This window comes from Sinocyclocheilus rhinocerous, unplaced genomic scaffold (assembly GCF_001515625.1).
Source record: "Sinocyclocheilus rhinocerous isolate Xijiao unplaced genomic scaffold, SAMN03320098_v1.1 scaffold594, whole genome shotgun sequence".
NCBI lineage: Eukaryota > Metazoa > Chordata > Actinopteri > Cypriniformes > Cyprinidae > Sinocyclocheilus > Sinocyclocheilus rhinocerous.
The window spans coordinates 565,093-571,108 of NW_015645059.1; the positions used below are offsets into that span (position 1 = coordinate 565,093).

The window sequence follows — 6,016 nt, forward strand, 5'->3', positions numbered from 1 at the left end:
GTTTTGAGACTTTAGTCTTTGCAACTTCAGGGATCTTATCTATGCACAATCAGCTTGTAACACTCCAAAGAGAAAGGAAAACTTGAAATCGCATCATATGACCCCTTTAAAGAAAGACAAAGTATCTCATTCACAAATGCACACATGCACACAATTTATCTATAATTTATATACTTGTTATTATTCTTAGCATTATTATTTTATTATACTAAAATAATGCTGGTTGATATAGATTAAACAACAAAATAAATACAATATATAAATATATAAAACAACTAAATAAATAAAACCAATTAGAAAGAAATACAAAAACATTAAATATAACAATAATGATTAAGATTATTATTACTGTTAATATTCTTTATTCTATACTGATTATAATAAAATAGTAATTAGTAATAAAATAATACTGATTTAAATAAATAAATAATAAATAAATAAAATAAATTTTAAATAATATTTTAATAAAATAATACTGGTTTAAATAAATGAATAAATAGACAACTAAATAAATAAAATACATTTAAAAATAATAATTTTATAACATTAAATATAACAATTATGATGATGATGATGATGATGATTGCTAATATTATTATTTATTCTATACTGATTATAATAAAATAGTAATATTAATAATAAAATAATACTGATTTAAATAAATAAAACAACTAATATATATAAATAATATATATATATATATATAAATATATTTTTAAGATTAAATATAACAATAATGTAGGGATGTAACGATTCACTCAACTCACGATTCGATTCGATTCACGATTTTGATTTCTGACAATGAAGAATTTTATTACTGTTAATATTCTTTATTCTACACTGATTATAATAAAATAGTAATAATAGAATAGTAATTCATAATAAAATAATACTGATTTAAATAAATAAACAAATAAATAATATATAATAAATACATTTAAAAATTATATTTTAATAAAATAATACTGGTTTAAATAAATAGACAACTAAATAAATAAAATACATTTAAAAATAATAATTTTATAACATTAAATATAACAATGATGATGATGATTATTATTACTAATGTTGATATTATTATTTAATCCATACTGATTACAATAAAATAGTAATATTAATAATAAAAAGTACTGATTTAAATAAATAAAACAACTAATATATTTAAATAAAATAAATTTTAAAAATAATATTTATATACAATTAGATATAACAATAATAATGATGGCGATGATAATTATTATTATTACTTTTATTATTGTTGTTGTTGTTATTATTTATTTATTCTATACTGATTATAATAAAGTTTAAATAAATAAATACAGTCGTGGTCAGAATTATTGGCACCCTTGGTAAATATGATCAAAGAAGGCTGTGTTGGAAATTCTTAATTATTGCCCTGATGGTGGAAATGGGAATTTTCACTGCTCTAGCTCTTTTCTTAAAGTCACTTTCTAATTTGTGAAGCTCAATTATCTTTTGCTGCACATCAGAAATATATTCTTTGGTTTTTCTCATTGTGATGGATGATTTTGGGAATTTGGCCTTTGTTTTCCCACCTATTTATATTCCTGTGAAACAGGAAGCCATGGCTGGATAATTTCATGTTCATAATCACCCTGGTATGCTCAAAATTGTAAATATGAATGGGAATATACTTCACAGATATTTTACTCATAAGAATTTCTAGGGGTGCCAATAATTGTGTCCAACGTGTATTTGAGAAAAACATTTATTGCATAATGATATTTTCCCCCATTTTCATTTCATAATGAGATTTTACCACATTTTCAATTGTTTTAGTTCAATGAAAGGTTAGATATTTGTGAATTTTTTTTAATAAAAGATCAAAATGATTAACAATGCAGATTTATTTTCACAGCCTTCTTTGATCATATTTACCAAGGGTGCCAATAATTCTGACCACGATTGTAGGTCAAGTCTTTAATTATTTTTTTATAAAAACAATAAAATCCAAGTAATGTGTGTGAATCCGGGGCTCAGGTGGGGCTCTGTCATGCAGTAAATGTCTATGAGGTTCTCCAAGGCATGAGAAGAAACCTGTTCTTCTGATGTGGAAACTAGTTTAACCCGGGTACCCTCATGTGACAGAATCACATGTGCACATGTACGCAAGAACATTAGCATTTAGATCCACAAATGGAAATCCACCAACATATGGACCCACGCACACATGTACACTCTCTCTTACACATCCAAACTCACGGTGCTATACGTAAATCACAATATGAGCTGAAATTGCATGAACTCCACTCTGACCCCTGCACGAAGTCAAGAATATTGTCAGCGTTTCCTTAACCGTACAATTACATCCTTCAGGCAGCATGGTCTCATTACAGAGACTTGTTGAAGCATTAGATAGTCCCTGCACACTCCCACACAGTACATTTGCATTACCTGATACTGCTCATGCTGCCACCTGTCTCAGATCCCAGTTTGCATCGCTCCAGCTGAGTAGCCACTATCTGACGCTCCGCCTCCAGCTCTCGAGTTAATCTTTCAAACTGCAGTTCCTGAGAAACAGAAAGAGAGATGATCAGTTAACACATTTCCTTAAAGGTGACATATCATGAAAATCGGACTTTTCCAGGTTTTAAGTGCTATAATCAGGTCCCCAGCGCATCTACCAACCAAGGAAACATGAAAAAGATTAACTCGGTAACTTTGTTTTGGTAAGCCTTTTTCTGCAAGCATCTGAAAAAACAAGCACGTCAGATTTCGCTCCCTTGGTGACGTGGCAAAGGGATCGCATTATAATATTACCGCCCCTTAATCTGTAAGTTTACACCCAAGGCACCGTCATTTTGATTTCGCAAGCGACAACGGTGTACCAGCTCTAATGCCATGGCGAAAGTTTGAGCAAAACATGCTAACTGTTCTGTCTTTGGCTGCACAGACAAGCACAGAACACTATTTACAGTCCCAGCCTCAGAGGAGACAAGAGAGCAGTGGATTTATTGATTTATTTAATGTATCGCTCCCCTAGTGACCCTGCAAAGGGATCTCATTATAATATTACCGCCCCTTAATCTGTAAGTTTACACCCACGGCGCCGTGATTTGATTTTGCAAGCCACAACAGTGTACCAGTTCTAATGCCATGGCGAAAGTTTGAGCAAAACATGCTAACTGTTCTGTCTTTGGCTGCACAGACGAGCACAGAACACTACTGTCCCAACCTCAGATGAGACAAGAGAGCATTGGATTTATCCATTTATTTAATGTATATTGCTGGTGCCACACAGATCTAAAATAAACATGCGACTTATTTCTAGGGATGGGCGATATGGGCTTAAAAATATATCACGATAATTTCTATTTCCCAGCTGTTTACCTTCCCAGACATAACCGACTGTTTTTTGTAACCCGTGTGTTTTTAACATAAACTTGTGTGTGAATGAGAACTTAGTTTAGTACTCACATGCTGTGACAGCCGCTTTCTGTCCGTGTGCTTCGGATGTGTGCACTCAGAAAACCTTATATCAGAAGTTTAAACTCACATGGTTTAAAACGCATGATTTCAGCGCGATAAACATGATAATCAGAACCAAAACAGATGTTTTCAGCAGATCCGAGCTGTAATGGCGCAGCTCTATTCTGGAAAAGGGGGAGGGGAGCAGCAGCTCATTTGCATTTAAAGAGATAACCCGTGTGTTTTTAACATAAACTTGTGTGTGAATGAGAACTTAGTTTAGTACTCACATGCTGTGACAGCCGCTTTCTGTCCGTGTGCTTCGGATGTGTGCACTCAGAAAACCTTATATCAGAAGTTTAAACTCACATGGTTTAAAACGCATGATTTCAGCGCGGTAAACATGTTAGTCAGAACCAAAACATGTTTTTAGCAGGTCCAAGCTGTTAATGGCGCAGCTCTATTCTGGAAAAGAGGGCGGGGAGCAGCAGCTCATTTGCATTTAAAGAGACAGGCACGAAAAACAGCGTGTTTCTGCTTCCACTCAAAATAGGCATTTTCAAAATGTTATAATAAATGATCTGTGGAGTATTTTGAGCTGAAACTTTACAGACACATTCTGGGGACACAAGAGACTTATATTACATATTGTAAAAAGGGGCATAATATGTCTCCTTTAAGCGCCATTACTCTACGTCACATACTACAAAACATGTGAAGATTACTACAACATTCTTATTAAAACTACACAGCTGACAGTAAAAGCTGAACTAATATTGTCCACTTTCTGAGGAAAATATAAGTGGTATTTAATAGTGCAGAAGTTGTTAATTAGGGCTGGGTTTTGACACAAATTTCACGATTTGATTAGATTCTCATTCACAAGCTTGCGATTCGATTCGATTACCAATTCAATTCGATTCGATTCAATAGTGATTATTTTGGAGATATATCAGGTACAGTACATGCCAAATTTTCTCAAGGAAAAAAAATCTCTCAACTAATGCTGTAAAATATACATGAGAATCAGTTGGTACAGTATAACATTACTCTATAGGACTAATTGTGAATTTACAGCTTAAAAAATAATTGATTTTATATTTTACATATATTTAGGAGTAAAATCATTTTCCAAAATTTGTTTTCTTCATCTGACCTTTGACCTTTTTTTAGGGATCCGTCATTTATAACTGACGTTGTCCCATTAGGGTAAATCATTTTTGGCAAATTGCCTGAAGCTTCACACACAATCTGAAAAGAAGTGAAAAGGTATTACTGTTTCAAAAAACATTAAAAATCTTTATGAACATTCCATTTTTTTCTTGTGCTGCTCAGTAGCGGCTCGTCGGGGTAGGCACAGCTTCCCCAAAATTTTGAGGTGAAAATGGGAGGAGGAAGATTTAATGTTCATAAAATTCACAATTCATTTCAGTTCATGTCTCAGAATGTGTATTTTTTGTTTGTAATTTCACAGCTGTAATACCATAAACATGTTAATATGAAGTTGGAAAGCGCCGCTTTTCTATCGCGAATGTTCCGAATATGCTGATGTGATTACAACCGCTAAGTGATATAGAAGGGGAGGGGGGGGGGCCGGGGGAGGGCTGAGGTCTAGTGCCTTCGAGTGTTCACTTTCAGCGTTGAGGAGTGTTGAGAAAAGAAACCTTGCAAGGGAGGCTAGCCTTCTGATATCAACCAATCATCATAGAGACGTAAATTAGGTGATATTAGTTTGAACATCTCCCGCAGCGCTGATAATGTACCAAGTACTTATGATGAGTAGCGATATTGAATATTTGATCGCCAACAGATTTACCAAGCTGTCATTCAAACAGTATATATATACAAATTAAAAAAAGGGAAAACACCCTAACTGGATATAGACTACAGCAGTCGGCTTAATTAAATAGCACAACAGGCAGCTCTCTTTTAACACAGACTTTTAAGAAGGGATGGATGTTTGCTGCAAGTTATAGGCCAGGTAAGTGAAATTATATTATCTTGCTGTATGTGTGTCGTTTTCTTATGTTTTCTGACTAAAAGCAACAAAAAAGCCATTTTAAAGTGCTTAAGCAAATAATAATAATAATAATAATAATAATCTGCAGGGATCCCATCAATACAATTAGTGCCCACGAGCCGCCACTGGTGCTGCTATATTTGATTTGGAACTCGCGCGTGAAAATGTCTAAAACTTGACACAAATTCGGATGCAATTTTACTGCCTGAAAAACATGTCTTAGTGTTTCAAAAGTATTAAAACAACTTCAACATTGTGTTTCATCTTGTGAATTTCAAATCAATTATCGTAGCACGTGAAAATCAACAAGACTCTTCTTTTTCAGTGTACCCCACACAACCCACACATAAGTAGATGTTGACTTGTGCAGTCATCATTGGAGCATCACTGTCCGTCAGTATAGCAATGCCAATAGACATTGGCATCTTTTCATGACCTCTGGTTGTTGTATGGATCCAATCTTTCAAATAATGGCATACAATAATGTACCCAAATGCCTGACTTCCACAACAACCTATTCTTCATCACTGCCCTCACCCTCATTGCTTCTATCCTCCTTGGTCCTCA

The 6,016-nt window shown here is 33.6% G+C and overlaps 1 pseudogene; it reads right to left on the reverse strand.

Annotated features, from left to right (window-relative positions):
* The window catches only part of LOC107705231 (catenin delta-2-like), a 371,673-nt pseudogene that overhangs the window by 260,555 nt on the left and 105,102 nt on the right, over positions 1-6,016 (reverse strand).